General features: G+C 40.5%; 1 long non-coding RNA gene across 1 annotated transcript; it reads right to left on the bottom strand.

Moving 5' to 3' along the window:
- Positions 1 to 15577: 15577 nt before the first annotated feature.
- Positions 15578 to 16687, bottom strand: LOC113028714 (uncharacterized). The gene is made up of 3 exons (XR_003273262.1): positions 16614 to 16687; positions 16441 to 16498; positions 15578 to 15673 (listed from the first exon to the last, which is right to left on the bottom strand). It is a non-coding gene; the product is annotated as an uncharacterized LOC113028714 (long non-coding RNA).
- Between the last annotated feature and the right edge of the window lie 2063 nt (positions 16688 to 18750).

Genomic DNA, 18750 nt, shown 5'->3' with positions numbered 1-18750 from the left:
GGAACATCAATCAATAACGCAAAGTTGTACTGCTAGTTTTTCATTGTAAGCCCTTGTCACTTTGATACAAGTTTAGCTACAGGCTAGGCATCGTAATGACAAAAGAAGTAGTTGCTGGTTTACTCATCTGTTAATATAACTTCTGTTTGGTTTCATGAATTTACCACTTTTTAGGATAAATTCATGATATATCTCAACTTTTTTAAACTATGCTTTGTACTAGAACTCTGTGTTGCTGTTTGTGACACAGTCTTCATTATAAACAAAGAGTGAATGTTACAAAATAAACTCAATTGTTGTCGATGATTTTGTTTCTCAGTTGTTTCTTTAGATCAGCAGAGAAACTGAACATCTTTTAGTTGCCTGTTGCTATGGATAGTCAGTTTAAAAAGCAAAACAAGTAAAATAATATGCGTATCATTAATTACTCAGAATATGCCAACATGTTACATTTGTTGGCTTTTTTTCCAGAAATGCATGACTACATGATGTATCTGATCATAACTTTCTGCAGCTCTATGAACTTACAGGAGTCCCATCTGGGAGTCTTTGTTATAATAACTGATTGAAAAGTGAGTTTGAAATAATATCTCAAATGTGAAATCAAATAAAACAGAACCAGGATGTATATATGATGCTAAAAAAATGAATATTCTCAGTCTGAACAGTTTTCACCTTCACTCTTTTGACTTTCAGTGACAAACCTTTTTTCCCTTCACACCCAATTCCCACTCCACAATCGACAATTCTAATCATTTGTTTCATTCCCAAGTGCTGTTATTTCTGATAATTACCTTCATTGTCACCATGTTTGATTTTAAATATTTGAATGGATGATTTCAATATTAAATGCCTCTCCTTACTGTCTCTTTTCTGGGACCAGACGATAACGACCCACATCTAATTGGTCTGTAACTTTGACAGTTAAAGCAATTAAGATGACAGGTAAGAGTTTTTAAAGGGTCTTGTGCTGAACAACCCCCACTCATCTGAGTTGGCAGCTCCTGCTTTAGTCCCGGTTTCTTTATCTCCCACCTCAGTTCCACTTTTTTGTGCATTTACTTTACTTTGCCATTTTTGCTGAAGTACTCCATGACTGCCATTCTTTCTCAGTAGGCTTATTTTGCGGTCTTTCAGTTTTTGTGTTCTTTTTGAATAAGAATTTCACACTGAACCATGAAGATACCATTTGTCTGTTTTTTATTAGATACTACATGTTTAATGTTTTATATACAGTGTTGTAACAATTAGATAAAGACAATCAGAATGAACACAAAATGCCGTTTTTAAGTCATTATTTCAACTATTAACAAAAAGAACCTACCTGGCCCTTTTTCAAAAAGTAATAGGTCCCCTTGTTAAATCTTGAAATAACAGCATTTTTTGGAAGCCTCAATTTTACTGGCCAGTTGAGTTTTTACGTTCAAGTTTTTTTTAGTCAGTATTGAGTTTAGTCCTTTTAAGTTTCAGAGATTATTTGTAATTTCTGGTTTATTTTATCTTGTCTATTGTGTTTGCTTTGTGTCTTCGTCCATGGGTGCCTTGCTTCCCGTGTATGTGTGTGTCTCTTGCTGACTTGCTCTCCAGGTGATAAGCAGGTCCTTGTGTTTCATCTCCCTCGTCTTTTCCCATGTTTCATTCCGTATTCAGTTTTGCTTCCCCCTGTTTCGTCTTGATTTGTTCCTGCTGTGTTCCCTATGTGTTTCCACTTCCCTCGTCATTCAATTTTCTATATATTGGATCTTTTTTCTGTTTGTCAGGTTGTCTGTTCATCTCGTGGCAAGTTCCAGGTTCTCATGTTCAGGTTTTTTTTTTCCATCTTTAAAGTTTTATTTTCTTTGTCTGTAGCTTTTAGTGTTTTACTTCTCCCAGTTCGTTCTAGTTAGTTTCATATTAGTTTCCTTCTGCCTTTTGTTTCTGTTATGTTTTATCAGCCAATAAATTGGCTTGCCTTTTGTTAATATCCTGCTTCAAGTCTTGTTAATCTTCGTTTGGTTCCTCACCTCAAATCTCACAAGGTCTGCAGCCGTGGACCCCTGACAATTTGGAAAAGTGGTGAACCTTCCCAGGAGTAGCCAGCTACTCCAAGTGTGCATTGACAGACTCATCCATGAGGTCACACGAGAACGCAGAACAACACCTGAAGAATTGTAGGGGTCACTTGCTTTGTTGAAGGTCAGAGTTCAGAATTTAACAATAAGAAAGAGGGCTTTAACGTTTAGTGGAATATCATTATTACAAGGTGCTATTTTTTCAAGCGTGATCATGAAGTGATGAAGGAAAACAACACAAAGGAAACATCGAGAGATGGTGTGAATGCTCAGATCAGGACAAATAAACACAATGAGATCAGCAGACAAAGCAATGCAGAGAAGCAATCATTCAAATGAAAGCCCCTCGGAGGTGCGCTCTTTATTGAATTCAGACGTTTTCTATTCCAAGCTCATCTGCTGCAGCAATAATAGAGAGAATGTGTTAGTTGATTAGCTACCTGCCGTGCTGTCGTGATACATAATATAGAGGAATACACTCATCAAAACATTCAAAATGGGACTGATAATTTCAGGGAAAAATGGAAGTAGATGGCAGAGCGAAGAGGAGGGGGAGCAGAATTCTGACCAGATAAGCTTTTGCTGGAAAACACCAGAAAAAAATGTCCTTTCCTCCACAGAAGCAGAGGGGAAAAGAAATAAAAGCAGGGTGAGAGAAAAGAAATGAAGAAGGGAATTACCAGGACTAGAGAGGAAACAGTGGAAAAACAAAGCTGAGGGTCTTTGTAATGTAGTATTGGTGGATCTTCTCCCTCTTCGTTGCCTGGTTCAATTGCAGTGACCTAGAGCAATTCTTGAACAAATAAGATTGCCTTTGTGTGTGCATTATTTTCTGTTGACATTTGCTAAGCGCTAGAGCTCCTGGCCATGGGAGATAGATGAGGGCCCTAAAATGTCTCTGTATCTGCCAGGGCCTTTCATGTTACCTTGAGAGCAGCGAGCATGTGTGTGTGTGTGTAAGGGAGAGGAGAGAGAAGGATAAAAAGCAATGTGATTGCCGTTCAGTAGAAATCCACTGGAGCTTTGTTTCTGACAGCTGAAGGTAAAGGTTATTGCACTGCTTTCTTCCTCTGCCGTTGTGTGCTGTTTTGGTGGAAAACAGGCATAGAAATACTCTATATTTTTAGGTGATATCTCAGTGGAAGGTAGGCAATTGACAGAATCTCATTTGTGGGTATGCGACTTTGGAGGAATGCGTGTTTTGTTTGCAGATCGGAGTCCGTGATTCTGATGTGCTTAGGTGCCACAGGTTATTGGGATGTGAAAACTCTCAATTATATATCAGTCAACTGCCAGTACTGTAAATATAAATGTGCTGAGCCCAGATAAGATAACTTTTCCCAAAAAGTGCAAAAAGATGATACCTAATCAAATCCAGTTAGCCCTTATTTTGTTGAACGTCCAGTGATTTCCAAACTTAAGAATGCTATGGACTGAATTGTGATCTATGAAAATCTCCAATGCACAATGATGACTTACACTCATTGTGGGCATTCTTTATATTGATTTGCTTATTAAGCTTTATTTTGCCATGGAAAATAAAACCCACTTCATAAATAAATATTACTAACCTAAATACAAATGAATGAGTTGAAACAAAAGTACAGCAACTGTCATACCTGCAGTAACATCTCTGGGGCCACTAGGGGGCTGACACCTACATACAGCCCTAGCTGCTAGCCTGTATGATAGTTTTAAGTTACTAATATAAAGTGTTTAAAAAAATTAAACCTGGGTTGCCAAAGTTATCATACACAAGGCATTTTTTAATTGTCTAGGCCTTTTATTGTAAAATTGTATATTGTGCTGGAACCGGCCACATGAGGAAAAATCCATTTCTGACTCCAGCTTGTCGGTCAGGTGAACCACCTGTCACCTGACTCAAACACGCTCTCCTTCACATTGTCCTCATTCATAAAGTGCTTTACAAAACTGAACTGCTAACAGGTGGATTTTCCCATTTGAGTGCAGCTAGCCAAACAACAAGGAATCACTTAGAGTGAAAATGGAGAGTATATCCTCTGTTCTTAATATAATACTCATTGTTACAGGTAAAGGCAGTTTAAAAGTGTTCCCCTTAAAATAATTTGTAGTAATAAGTCCCCTTGTTTTCCCCTTAGTTCTTGGTTCTGTTACTAGTTAGCTAAATTAAGCTCATGTCTCACCCAATAATATTACATTCTTTACTGGCACAAGATGGTGCTAAACATATTTTAAAAACTTTAATCTTAAGCACTTATTTCTTAAATCCAGCTTCACAGACAGAGTTTTTGAGAGCAAGGCTCTGTTGTGGAAAATCTAACAATAACCTGCAACACACCCAGTGAGATTGATTTGAAGTGGGTTTAGTAAACGCATTGCAATGTGGAGAGAGCATCCCAGTGGATCACCAGGATCACCTCTGAATTGTGGCCACCACCCTTACATCTTATATACAGAGACACAGACAAAGAACATCCACAAACTCTTACATGTTGGCCCCTCTCATAGGAGGGCTATACCTCCTCCCTCACATAGAGAATTATGACCTTGTTTTCCGCTTGGCCGTCACCTAAAGATTTACATCCCCGATAAGGAGAAGGAGTCCCACTATCTGTTTAACGTCTCCCATTACCTCCCATGGCCTCACTGTGTTAACATTCCACATGCATGCAAACTGGTGACAGGAGTGCTCTTACTATAGTAAAGTGAGAAAGTGGTATTACTATAACTAATGTGATATGATTAAATATTTGATTAATACATGAGAAAAGAAATCTGCCACCACAGTAACACATAAGTGTCCCATGTCCACTTTAAAGCGAGAGGAGTTAAAACAGTTTGCCTCAGACAGAGGATAAACTGAGGATATGATAAATAATGATTATTTTGAAAGGTAAATGATATAAACCAAGACCAGCAGAGTCAAGAATAAAGATATAAACTGGAAATGAACATTATATATTGGTCCCTCTGTATGAATTGTCCAAAATGGGTGAAACTGGGGAACCAATGGTACACCCATGTTTCCTGTAATACCAGCTCTTGTATGTGAAACATGGAAGGAAGACACAGTTCCAAGAGCAAACACACTTGGTGAGCACTGCGAGAGGTCCATTTGTGAAGGATGGGGTCATCCTCTAATCTCTTACGAACAATCTCCACCGCTTCAGTAAGTGGAACACAAGTAAAGAGAGATGTAACATCATATGTGAACATTGTTTCATAAAGACATTTCTCACCTTCTCACCAAACTCTAAAGTGTTGTGAATATGGTGTTTAGAGCTGCTCACCAACAGGTTGAGGACCAAAGCAGAAACTATGAGGCCAATTGTCTGTCAATAGCGTTGTTCTTTTATAATTGTTTCAGACAATCTATCACCCTCTTCCTAACTTCTACCTGGATCTTGTTTCAGAGGCTCAGTTTTAGAAACACGGTGCACCTCTTCTGATCTGCCAGAATAATGATGATGATGTTGTTGTTCTTACTACGTTACGTGAGTGCTTTCCTCTCCTCCATACTGATATTGGAAGCTGTGGGCTATGCATTGGTGAGACAGACTGAAACATTTTGATTCTTGCTCTCTTTCAGATGTTTGTTTAATTCAATGCAACTCAATTTTATTTATATAGCGCCAAATCACAATGATTGCCTCAAGGCGCTGTATATTGTAAGGTAAATACCCTATGATAATGATCCCCCTTATGAGTAAGCATTTTGGTGAAACTGGGAACTCCATTTTAAAAGGAAGAAACATCTAGCAGAAGCACCTACCTCTATGCTTTCTGTAGGATTTTACTACGTCAGAAATCACATAAAGTTGATTCGGTTCATCTCTAACTAAGGGAGGATTCAGGGTCACCTGGTCCAGCCCTAACTATATGCTTTAGCAAAAAGGAAAGTTTGAAGCCTAATCTTAAAAGTAGAGATAGTGTCTGTCTCCTGAATCCAAACTGGAAGCTGGTTCCACAGAAGAGGGGCCTGAAAACTGAAGGCTCTGCCTCCCATTCTACTTTTAAATACTCTAGGAACAACAAGTAGGCCTGCAGTGTGAGAGCGAAGTGCTCTAATAGGGTGATATGGTACTACAAGGTCATTAAGATAAGATGGGGCCTGATTATTTAAGACCTTGTATGTGAGGAGCAGGATTTTGAATTCTGGATTTAACAGGAAGCCAAAACAGGAGAAATCTGCTCTCTCTTTCTAGTCCCTGTCAGGACTCTTGCTGCAGCATTTTGGATTAACTGAAGGCTAATCCATCCATCCATGGTTATTGCATGGCCTGACCTTGGGGTGAATGATTTAGGATGTCCACAGCTGGAACGACTGAGAACATGTTAACAAACACCTAAAGAGTTAAGACCAGCAAACCCCCCAAATACTTTCTTGTATGGAGCGGTTCACACTTAATGATCAGTTAAGTTAGTGATCCTGAAAAAACAGCTCATATATTTCTTACTTCTAGGGTGAGCTATTGCTACTCATTATTATCAGGTCACTGTGAAAGCTCCCTGAAAAGCCTTCAGTTGCAGTAGGCTTACCTGTATTTTCTAGAGATTTTGAAACAAAGAATGGGAGTCATAGCCTTCTGCAATCAGGCCCCTCTTCTGTAGAACCAGCTTCCATTTTGGATATGTTACAAACCCTGTATCAAGTTTTACCATTGGCCTTTCCTTTTTGACAAAACTTAGGGTTAGGGCTTGATCAGGTGACCCTGAACCATCAATTAGTCATGCTGGAATAGGCTTTCCCATGCCTTGACCATATGATCAGAGTTGATGGTCTGCTCGTTCACCCTTACGTGGCACAGAAGTACCCATAACTTTCATTGATTAGGGACCGGGGGTATCGTGTGTATCATGGCATTATAACCCCATGGCTGGTTATATGGGATGCATGCTGATGTTGTTTTGTGTTAGTGCTATTAGATTACACAACACAATATCCCAAAATAGTGCATTTCATAACGAAGAGTAGCACGTAATGTCCAGCAGCAGGATGCTGACAGATCAGGTCAAATTGGTGAAAGTTCATTAGTGATGATGAACACAAATGGGTCCAGCGGTTGAATCCTCTGTTGTTTGCATTATGAGAGGTAACCCAGGCCTCTGCAGGATTTTGTTCCTTTCAGCAGGAAACCCTGCAGGGTTCTGGACCCCCTTAAGGAAAACTAGGAGGAAGGTCCGAGACTCAGTTCCATAACATTAAATTAATTTTTTCTGAGAGCAAGCTCTATAACAGCTTCCTTCTTTTACCTCTAATTATCCATCAACTGGCAAGGACCCTTCATGGAGACTGGGAGATGTCGACAATGAGGTTATGCGAACATCCAGAGGAGGAGCAGCACAGGTTTACCACCTCAACCTCAATCTAAAAGGCATGGAGGGAGTCTGTCCCACCCTGTTCCTCAGTGATGACCATCTCTCACTGGCCCAGAGAACAGATATTGCAGAGTTGCAACAGCAATTTGCTGACATTCCCCAATACCTGATATATGTTCTGAGTGACAATAAAGTGGCTATTCTATACTATTCTGAAAAACAATTTTCTCCACTCCATATGAGCTGTACTCATTTGTCACACTTGCTTTGTTTGGTGCCCCAGCCACCTTCCAGTGCCTCATGGACAGAGAACTGCGGCCCCTTTCTGTGCACCCATCAATGTCATCATGATTCACAGTAACACCTAGGTGGAGCATATGCAGCAGGTGGCAATGGTGCTATAGTCTCTGAGGCAGGCTGGGCTGCTCAGCCCAATGAAGTGTGCAGTACCTGGGGTATCAGTCAATCCCAAAAGTTCATTATGTATTTCATGGATCTGACCTCCCAAATGACCTCTCCCGAAAAGTGCCTGAGATGGAGCAGTGTTTAAGAAAATGTATATATATATATATATATATATATATATATATATATATATATATATATATATATATATATAGCAAAGTCACCTGTATCCCAGCTCAATGTTATGTTAGCCTAATAAATGGTTGTAATGGGACAACATTATTAGACTAATTAGTTAGCTTTTAAGGCAGCACGGTGGCACGGTGGTTAGAACTGTTGCCGCACAGCAAGAAGGTCCTGAGTTCAATTCCACCATCAGGCCGGGGTCTTTCTGTGTGGAGTTTGCATGTTCTCCCCGTGTTTGCGTGGGTTCTCTCCGGGTACTCCGGCTTCCTCCCACCGTCCAAAGACATGCAGCTTGTGGGGATAGGTTAATTGGATAATCCAAATTGTCACTAGGTGTGAATGTGAGTGCGAATGGTTGTCTGTCCCTGTGTGTTGGCCCTGCGACAGACTGGCAACCTGTCCAGGGTGGACCCCGCCTCTTGCCCTATGACAGCTGGGATAGGCTCCAGCGCCCCCCGCAACCCTGAAAAAGGAGAAGTGGATGGATGGAGAGTTAAATTTTAGAGCTCGAGAGTTAATTAGACTTAGGTGCAACCAAGTGCACGTCATCTTTTTACTTAATTTCATTGTCTTATCTTTTATTCACACTTTTCCCTTCTTTCCTAATTTACTGTTTTACTTCGTTCCATTTTTTGTCATTCACTCAATGGACAGAGGTCTTTTTTTCTTTCACTTAATATCCTATTCACTCAGTACTTTCACACTAACATCTAACAGTTGGCACCCCGTTTTTTCATCCCACTCCTCTTCATCCTGTCTCACTCTGTACACTCCGGGCATCCCCCACCTCTGAAACAGCTGTTTACACACAGACATACACACAGACCTGTTTTTTTTCCCCTCATTTTCATTACAAGGCAGAACATCCATTTTGTCTGAGCATGAGTATCTAATTGGCTTGCCTTCACAATTCACCCAATTCATCATGTTATATTGGGCTGTTAGTGGTATCCAATATGCTGGTGTTCATCAACCTACATATCCATTAATGCCTCAGCCTGAGTTGTCATGTAGCATCACTGGAATGGTTAATTATTGTGAAGACAGCTTTGGTGTGCAAGGTAAAAGCTAAATTGATCAACTATGAATGTTATTATTATTATTATTATTATTATTATTATTATTTAACATAAAATAATAGCAGTGATCTAGAGCTTCAGCCAAATAAGGCATGATATGCAGATTTTACAGATTCACACATTTAAAATGAATGCAAAGAAAGCATGAATATTGTCGGGGAAGATGATGAAGGTCATTATACAGAGTACTGTACAAAAGCTTTATTAGATTCTTGTTCTTTATGAAACGCCATAACAGGAGGTTTTGACAGACGACGGACTCCAACCAATTAGACTTGAATGGTGGAAAGTGGTGGAAAGGTGTGGAAAGTGGTGGAGCAGAGGAGGGAGGAAGTGGAAAGGCTGCAGCCGAGTCTAAAGAGGGAGAAGACTGCTGTGGCCCCACAGTAGCTCCTTGTGTAGAAACCAACATACCTGTTAAGCCCCAAAGGATTTTTGAGCTTCCTGTTCAAAAATGAAATGCCCAAAATTAATTGAGTATTTCTCTGCAATTACAAACTCTGTGTATACAATATTGGCATCATAAAGCTAACACTTGTGAAATTTCATCAGAGGTGTAAATATTGCAGCAGATATTACTGTGTCAAAGTTACTGAGACAGGCTGACCTGGACCCCCCTTTTACACATTTCATTCCAGAAATTCAGTAACCAACATATAAATATCATTTGTGGAAAGATTTATGTTTCTAAAGTGAAACAGTGAAAAATTACAGCACTGTCAATACATGAGTATCTAGACGTTGTACAAAAATGTCCAATTCTGGCACACACGGAACACCATGGCAGTTGAATTTTTTAGGTATTAAAGAGCAGAAAGGATTTAATTTATTAACAGGCCTAAACATACTTTTATATGTATATATATTAGGGGTGCAACGATACTCGTATCGATATTGAACTGTTTGATACAGTGCTTTCGGTTCGGTACGCATATGTATCAAACAATACAACATTTTTAATTTATTTTATCAACTTTTCTTCTGACGATGCTGTCTGGGTTGAGCACTCAGTGGATCTGCGTTCGACTACTCCACCTAAGCTGCACTGTCGAGTGCAGATCCACTGAGCGCAGCGCAAGCTAGCAAGACAGAAGCTAAGCTAGTTGCAACATGGCAACTACCTCAACGCTACCTAGGGTTGCCAACCATCCCTTAAAAAATGGAATCGTCCCGTATTTAGAAACAAAAGTACACGTCCCGTATTGAGCTAATAAGGGACGCACTTTGTCCCGTAATACAGTGAGAATCAAAAGTAGTCTATAACTTTTAATGGAATTAACACTTTGTTTGAAAACATAATTCCCAGCCCCTCTCCTGCTTTGTGACCAATGAGCTGACAGCACACTTATGACAATTCAGATTACCGCTCATCTCATTGGTCGAGGAAAGGTCGCTTACGGAGAAAATACCGGAAGACAACAGATGACCACAACAAGAAGCATGGCCAACAGGGAAACAAATGCCGACACTGCGGTGCAAGTCTCGGACGACAGTACACCTAAAGCTGGACATACACTGTGCAATGTTTTTCAGTCACGTTATTCAGCTCCTGCTCAAACTGCACGATTGACTCACAGGGGTTAGAAGTTCATAGGTCACGATGCAGGGTCTCACACTATACCGCCCGATGCTCTGATGCGACCTGAGAGCTCACACTGTGCCTCCATAAAATGAAGGTTATAGCAGAAAATCTGTCACTCGCTCTCCCTCTCTGTCTTTCACTCACACAGACACACCACCACCATCAACTTTGCTAAATTGCTAATGAAAAACATGATCAGGCAGCTGTGATTGAGCAGCATGTAGATCCAACTATTTTCATGGTTGTTGTGGTCGTGATAATTTTGTGAGGCCACATCGAAAAGGCTCGGATGAGCTTTCCAAAGTTCTACAAGTTGTGCCTCCATCGCTTGTGTCCAGATCACACGCTGCACAGCCGTGCTGCTCCGTCTTTTTCACCGACGTTTACGTGTTTGCGCGTGAGCAGTGTGAGCAGCTGCGGTGACACCCTCACGAGCGATTGATGATCGGGAGCTGGTCGTGAGGTATTAATCACTTCTCGTTACCCCACATATACTACACGACGCACGATGAAGGCCAAAATCGGTCCGATCACCAAATCAGTCGCACGACTCAAAAATCGTCTCAAAATGGGCCTAAAACCGCACAGTGTGAGCCCAGCATTAGAGCAGCAATGTTTGTTCCCCTCAGAGAAAGGGAAGAATGGGAAAAGGAAAACACCTGGCTGGAAAAAGTTAATATGGGCATGTGCAGTGAATATCAGCGCTATGTGGCCAGAAGTGTGATAATATAACTTATTTTGTGTAATAAACAACTGCAAGGATAGATGATTACAACAAATAGATGACTAATACATAAAAGTAATACATAGATGAATAATGATGATGAATTAAGATGCGTAATCATGGGAACAAGCGTGTTTACAAACAGGAGCAGCTGATTAGCATTAGAAAAGCAGAAATAATACCTCAACTGAAGCCAATTGTAGTAAATGCACTAAATGTGCACAGTTACAAGAATATTTTTCTTTCTATTGTTTTCTATTATTTTAAGTTAAGCAGGACAGAGTTCTTTTAAAGAAAGATTTACTTATATTCTCAAAAGTTAAGCATGACAGGCTTCTGTTTAAGAAAGAGACCTGTTTTACTGTGTTAATGTTGTCATTTTGAGCTAAAAATAAATGGCTAAATGATCATTTGTTTCACATGTGTTCATATCACAAAGAATAGAATATGATTTAAGTAGAATATATCTACTTAAATCAACTTCAAGTCAAATGGTTAAAAAAATGATTTCACACACAAAAAAAAGAGCTAGGAAGGGTGAAGACAACTGGGTCGCCCGGCCCTGGCCACGAGGTGTCCCTTATTTATTTTTCAGGGAGTTGGCAACCCTAACGCTACCCGAAATTTAACCTCCCCACCCTCATTCAGATCTGGCGTTTGGAAACATCTGTGGGATCCTGTTTGTCCGGGATTTGAACCAGGAGAACAAACTGTGGCAGGATCAGCCTGATATTATTTGGATCCCGCTGTAACTTTACTGTATAAAGAGCTAACATCTCCAAAATGTCAGGAGTAGTTAGTCATTACAAGAAGTGTTTGTGAACTAAAAATCAAGAATGTGGGATACTGTTTCTCCGTGATTTGGACAGCCCAGCGTGTGCTCCCGACGAAGGGAAAACCAATTATGCAGGGGAGACCTACCTTGGCACTTGTGCAGATGAAGCCAAAGGGAAGACATGCTTCATCATATTTTCTAGTCATTGGCTTAGAATGAAGTTGGTTTGGAAACATATTCAGCTATGCTTCATCTCCTGCTTTGTGTTTGTGTGGCCGCCCCGTGCTAGCAGTGTCCAAGCGTTTGTTTGTTTTTCCCCTTTTCATACCGCGCCCCCCCCTGCAGTGGCTCTTTGAGAAGCTCTGCTCTACCTAATCACATGAGCCAAGGTGTGAAAAAGGGTGTAGGTTACAATCAGCCAAGGTTTCGAGTGAGCTCATTGTGAAACCTAGCCCCCACCCTATCATGTGATTTCCTGAGGTCAGATGGCCCAGGATGTGAGTGGGCGTTAAGGCGTCTGGGAAGGGATCTCAAAGAGGAGAGGTGAGAAGTGAAACGTCTTCAAGCAACTTACAGAAATCCAGACGCTTTTCTTTCCAAGCTCCTTAGACTATGATGACCTGGATGACTGAGAACCTTCACAGACACATTCACGTTAATTCAACCAATCAGATGTTACAAGGCCAAACCCCAGGTGGGACCAAATTTACTGCATGTGGCATCTGTCCAGTCATGTGTCTGTAGGTAGGTCTAAAATGGAAGTTGTTGATGGCTCTGATGCAGCTAGTTAGCCGTGGTAACTGCTGATAATCATGAGGCTACCGGCTACCAGTGAAAATAAAAGGGGAAATCGGGACAGTAAGCCAATTTCTGTCTTTGCGCATTTGCGCCTGTATGTGCTTTTGTGGTTTTCTTTTGCGGCTCTTTCAGTGAATTTTAGTCAGACCGTGGTAAAACTTGGTGTTTGGAATCAGTGATAGCTCTGGAACATACCTAGCCTTTTTTTTTAGCCGGTTACATGAACTCTGAAGAATTTTTGGTTTGGTTTTGTTTGTTTAGTGAACTTGTGCACATTTACGTAACTGTTATTTTAATCATGGCTTGTTTTCGTTGTGTTTGGTGGTTGTAGAAATAGTTTATATGAGATTTTAGCTGAGATTCAGAGGTTTCTGTGGATACCACACATGTTGGGACTTATATTTCTGACCCTGTGCTATAACCAATTAAATGTGATCCCCTCCCTTTTACCCCCGGAAGCAGGGTAGAGTCAGCTGAGTCCATGGCTGGCTGGATTATTCTGTCATGGTTTGCTGAAAGAGAGGACACAGAATGCAGAACTCTTCTCATTGCAAAACAGTGCGTTTATTTACAGTGCCCAATAATCCACAGAATAAGCAAAGTGTAAAGTCCAAACAGTGCTTTTCTCCCAATTCCTGCTGCGACTCCATCCGTGATATCCAGCGACTGTGTTTGTGCTCCCCAACTGTCCACTTCGTCCCAGAAAACAACACACGACAGGTGAGTAGGCTTCCTAGCCGACAACCTTACTGCAACACAGAGCTCATTGACACTACCGGCTTAGAGTAATAATCCAGCGCTGACTGTCGCCGGACCACACCGTTAAATACTTCTACCCAAGCTGAAGGAAGCTTAGAGGTAGCTGGCAGAAAAATTAAGTGCGGGTGATCCAGCTTCATGCAGGGTTGCTTCTGGGTTGGAGGCCGCCTGGCTGATTCTTTTCCGGAAAGCACGAACTTCCATAAACAAATGCACAGATGAGCAGGTCGGAAAAGGGAGAGAAACACACACACATATAACAGGCAGGTTGTCCGGGGAGGACAGTCCGATTATGACACTAGCTATAGCTCACAGTTTAGGTTTCACGTTACAAAGTTTTGTCTCATAGTTCATAATTTTCTAGCTCACAGTTCATAGTTCATAGCTTTCTGAATTTCTTGCAAAATTACTGTTTGTTGTTATCAAATAAGTCACTGTAAATAAAACACTGTATCCACGTCAGTTTTGCCTTCATCTGTGTCTGCACTTGAGTCCACACACACATGGCCACCTTTTGGAGGAAGCCGATTTCCGCCGCTTGTATCCACGTTGTTGTTCTTTCGGTCACTACCCACAGCTCGTGACCATAGGTAAGGGTAGGAACGTAGATCGACCAGTAAATTGAGGGCTTTGCTTTTACACGCAGCTCCCTCTTCACAACAATAGACAATGAAAAAGACCCCGATATACCTAAAATCCTCCACTTGGGGCAGGAACTCGTTCCCAACCTGAAGTGGGCACTCCACCCTTTTACGGCCAAAGACCACCGCCTCAGATTTGGAGGTGCTGATTCTCATTCCCACTGCTTCACATTTGGCTGCGAACGAGAGATAGGGTGAGTAGTTCAGTCATCTGAGAGGGGCTCAGAGTAGAGCCGCTGCTTCTTCACATTGAACGGAGCCAGTTGAGGTGGTTCAGCGATCTGACAAGGATACCTCCTGAGCGCCTCCTGGTTGAGGTGTTCCACCTCCCACTGGGAGGAGGCCCCAGGACAGGATGGACACACTGTAGTCCGTGCTGCAGGGAGAATGGACTGCCATACCCATTATGTGTCTGTGAGCGCGAGGGAGGGGAAAAAAGGAGAGTGGAAAAGTACGAGTTGTCACGGAGCAGAAACGGGAGCTGGAAGCATGTAAATATAATAATAACCACTGCACCCAAAAAGAGTGCCTGACGAGCCCAGTTGTAAGTAAGCTATTAAGACTCGACTGTACACCGTGTTCTCCTCCAAAACAATAAGTTCTGTTGCAGCAGCCTTTCAACGCCTCTCTCTGTCTCTCGCTTGCAAAGTCGACCCAGACAACAAAGTAAAGCTAGTTTTCAGCTATGAGCCCGACACGAACCCGACATATTAGCCAGAGGTCCCTTTACTAAGGTTCGGGGCCGCGGACCTGTTTTATATACACACAGAATAGTTTTCTATACGAGATCGCTGCAAAAAGTGCAGCCTTACCTAATGTCCACCTACTGTTACTCATTTATATCAAGATTTAAATCTAGTTGGTGTTGGTATGGCGAGTATCCTTAAGTAATAGTAATAAATCACATAGCAATAGAACATTCATGTAGTTGTAAAAAGCATGATAATATATTAAGTAATCCAAAGTATTCAGAATACATTACTCTGATTGAGTAACGTAACGTATTACGTTACAAATACATCTTGGGGCATGTATTCTGTAATCTGTAGTGGAATACATTTTAAAAATAACCTTCCAAGCACTGTAGATATTGCAATGTTTAGCAAAACTGTTGCTACAAGGCAACCTTTCACCTTCTCTGGTGTTTTTAGCATTAAAAGTCCACCTCCTGAGCAGTACAGAGTGATGCCTTGCAGAAATGAAAGCACAGAATGGGTGTGAAGCCTGATAACACAGTGATGCTGGACTTACTGCTTCCCTCTGTTATTGAGTGTGATAGAAATCAGTATGAACTGATATGATCAGTCATTTCACTTGCCATAAAGATGAAAGTGCTCCAGAGAAGAGTCACATATGATTGTAATATTACGCACTGTTGAAAAGAGAATAAAAAACACATCAAAAACACATAGGATCTTTCGGATCAAGACTTTTTGCCTCCATGACGTTAATGCACTATAGCACACAATATTGCCTGTAAAAGCTAATATTTAAGCAATGTGTCATAAACCCTAGAGTGTGGAGTGATATTAATAATAATTGCACATGTTTTTTTCTTAGATATGTTAGCCTCCCTCATGTGTTTTTCTTTTTTTCCTGTGGAGAAAAGGCAAATCGCTGAGTTTAAAAAATGAGTAAAAGTGTCTCTTTTCTGTGCCACAGCCTCATGCAAAGCTGTTAATTTGCCATGTGGGAAACATTATGGAGCCATTAGAGGCTCTTAAATTGGATTTAAGGAGGAAAGTCATTATTGTCCACATAAGGAAGATTTCAATTGAGAGTGCTTCATGTGATATTCGATATAACTACCATATTAGAGGGAAATGTTGAATCAGATTCTCAGGCAAGGATAATTCTTTGCAGCATTGGGGCATTAACTTTATTTCATTTTAATAAGAGTTGTGGATTTGTTCATCTTTTATTTCCCTGCTGAAAATGTTTCTATATTCTGTATCCTTAAAGCAAAGAAATTGGTGTGGTCAGTAAAGCTTCATTGCTATAGTCCAAGCAGAATTTCTTTGACCTAGTCTTCTCTTTATTCTGTAGTTCTGTTTATTGCCTAAATGGATGGAAGAGCCATAGATTTCCAGCGCATTCACAATGTAAAGTATAACATCTTTTAGGAAAAATGAATCATACCTTTATTATTGCGTTAACTGTTCAGTACTGTACTGTGAGCAGGAGAGATTGGAGGAGACTGTAGGAGACAGAGAAACAGAAAAGAGAATCAATCACTTATCTGGCTATTGGAGCAGAACTGGAGTCTGGATATATTTAGAGTTACTATTGGCATAGTAAGGTGAGCTATTTACCTTTCGGTATTTATGCTTGGTTACACCCTGACTCAAGGGCGTAGATTTGGTTTCGGCATTGGTGGGGACGGATGATTCAACCACCGAACTGTTTCTTTGTTTTTCCTTCCTTTTTGTCTTTGCTTCTTGATAAAAAAGGAAAAATATACTTGCCTACATATCGTATTCTACATGCTTTTAAACCATTTAAAATTACAATTCATAGTTTTATATGTGAATTATATAATGTTAAATTATTATTAAACAAATGATTAAGTATTTTAGGCTTTAGTTTACTTCAGCCATATTCCACATAAATCAGGTAACATACAAAAATAAAAATAGCTTCAAATAGAGTCATGACAATAAAAGAATATGACTTTAAGGACTTAACAACATTACTTCAGTTATAGTACATCCACATCTGTTATACATTTAGCACTAAGGGAACACTGAATGACCTGGTGGTTTTTGTCCATAAAACTACTCATCTAAGATTACTACAAAATTATTATTGTGTGCTTGATGTGCCTTTGGCCCTGGCTCTTCCCTCTGACTGCACTAGGACATATTGCCAACTGATAAAATGACACATTGATTCCTGCCATAAAAAAAGTGAGACATGTCAATTCAGATTCTTTGTCAAATGTACACTAATGAATCAATTTACATCAGCAGCCTAACCAATTGTCATGATAATAAATACTAGTTAATCTATAGCACCAAACCATCAGTCAGTCACCTGTGACCTCGCCTCTTCACCTCTGTCCGAGCTACAACATGGCAGAGCTGCCTCTGTCACCTGATGAATAACAGTGAGATACTCCACATACATGCAGTCACACATGTGCTTCAAATACAGTAATGAACCACCAAGTCATCATCCAATTCCACCTGTGATCTTGTGTCACCATCACTCTCTGAGCTTTGTGTTGGTTCTTCTGTCACCTGACAAATAGGAAATACATGACAATAAGAATAAAATGTGGAGCTGCTTCAGTGTTTCTGTCACTTTGTGCAGATCTTGACTCGTCAGTAATGTTTGTAGGGTAAATGCATTTTTAAAACAATTTGTGCAAACTGCACTACAAGGTGGAATATTTGCAAAATCATGACTACCTCACGATATTTTGTCTCAAAAATTAACCCTATGAATATGTCAGTGCCATTAGAATGAAATTATTGTGTCACCAACATTTTAATGTTAGACATATAATTCTAACGGCCTCTGTAAACTAATATCCTGGCTGCTCAAAGCTGCCGTTTTCTCTGACAATCAAAATTAGAAATGCTGCTCTGAGACTGAGAGAACTAACAGTGCTGCCTGTTGTGCAGTTAGTTTCCAAAACACGTTATTCATGGTTAACGTTAATTTTAGACTGACGTGGGCTATGCAGGCTATGCTAGGCCAAAGCCTAGCATAGCCTGCAATGTTATTATGACGTACACATTTTACGAGTAAAGTTGACTTTAAGTAACTTACAGGTCTCTTTGAAAAATACTTTCTTATATCCAGGTTCTTCCTTTTTGCAGCCATCCTCCTCTCCTCCTTGCAGGTCGTTGCAGCACAGGGTTGCTGCTGCTAAAACTAGATAGAGCTCCCTGAAAGTCACAGCCAATCACATTGGCCATTTTTGTCACATGAGGTTGGACTCCGGTAGAGACCGTAATTTAACTCTTTCTGCACCGCTGGGTGAATGAGACGTTGACAGATCGTTTTTTTTTTCACCTTTCTATCGGGTTTGTTTTTCTTTACTCAAAGAGATCAAATTATTGGTGGGGACAATTCAGTAATCGCTGGATATTGGTGGGGACATGTCCCTTCTGTCCATGCCAAATCTACGCCGTTGCCCTGACTGGAGCTGAAACTGCAAATATGACTTTGATGTCCATTTTTTCAGAAAGAAACTTACATAATTATAACAATTTGAAGCTACTTTGCGAGCAGCACTAACAGTGAAATTAGAAATATCCTGTCTCAGAGTGACGCTGAAAAACTAGTTCATGTTATTACTTCCAGGCTGGACGACTGTAATTCATTATTATCAGGATGTCCTAAAACCTCCCCGAAAAGCCTTCAGTTAATCAAAAATGCTGCAGCAAGAGTACTGACAGGGACTAGAAAGAGAGAGCAGATTTCTCCTGTATTGGCTTCTCT

The sequence above is a fragment of the Astatotilapia calliptera genome, chromosome 9 (assembly GCF_900246225.1).
Source record: "Astatotilapia calliptera chromosome 9, fAstCal1.2, whole genome shotgun sequence".
In the NCBI taxonomy this organism is placed as follows: domain Eukaryota; kingdom Metazoa; phylum Chordata; class Actinopteri; order Cichliformes; family Cichlidae; genus Astatotilapia; species Astatotilapia calliptera.
This window is presented reverse-complemented; position numbering and strand designations above follow the sequence as displayed.